Below are 1,137 nucleotides of genomic sequence, written 5' to 3'. Positions count from 1 at the left end.
AAAAAATTTCGCAATAATACCTCCTTCTCTATATATATCTTCGAAGATCCTGTTTTAGCAAATTCCGCTTTAAATAGTTCTTTTAATAAATAACTAACCTTTGGTAATTCTATTTCAAAATAAAAAGCTTTCACTATATTAATGTATAATATAACTTTTAAAGTATTTCCTTTCTCAAATTGAAGTGTCTCCTGATTGAATTCATTACAAAATTCCATAATATTTATACCATACTGTCCCNNTACCATATGGATACTAACTCATTTGATAGGATCGATCAACAATAGGTTTGGCCAATACTTCATTTATAATTTTTTTTTGTTTTTTTTTTTTTTTTTTTTTTTTTTTTTTTTTTTCAACAGGTGAATCACAAGTGACATTTGATAATATGACACTAAGTCTGAATGATAATGCTACACTATACCTCTCAACATCAACATACTATGACCTTAATAACTTTAGTAAGAATCAATTCAATGCATTCATTAACTCCACCATCTTATTATCCTCAAGCACAACCTTTGAGTTGGATCATACCTTCGCCCTGTTCATCACCAAGTTGTTCACAATCAAAGTAGGTGATACCCTTTCATTTATCAAATATTATATGTCTGTCCATCAGTCGTATCTAACGATGTTTCAAAACAACCATATAGGACAATGCTACTATCTATATGCATGATGGATCCTTTATGTACTTGGATTGCACCAACAACACACTACAAGGCAACTCATCAGTATTGGTTCGAGGTGCCTCACTCCTTGGACTCAGTACACCTGACTCTACTCTACTTCAAATTGTATGTACATCCATCCATCCACACCTCGTTCATCCATGTTATTGACCCAATCAATCAAAATAGAACTCATCCAAGTTGATACTTAATGATGGATCACACTTTGAAGTTGAAGGAAGTTATACTGCACAGGACTCTGTGGCGATATCATTGTCCAATCAATCATTGTTGGTTGTTCGTGGACAGTACAATCAACAAGGAATGGCAACGATGAAGACTAACAATGCATTCATAGTAATAGAAGGAGGATGTTCATTCAAAGAGAGTGCTGTTGGTACATTCACCAATGATTCTAGACTACATGTCAATGGTACACTATCATTCCAAGATAGATCAATAT

The sequence above is a fragment of the Acytostelium subglobosum genome, assembly GCF_000787575.1.
Source record: "Acytostelium subglobosum LB1 DNA, scaffold: scaffold24, whole genome shotgun sequence".
In the NCBI taxonomy this organism is placed as follows: domain Eukaryota; phylum Evosea; class Eumycetozoa; order Acytosteliales; family Acytosteliaceae; genus Acytostelium; species Acytostelium subglobosum.
This window is presented reverse-complemented; position numbering follows the sequence as displayed.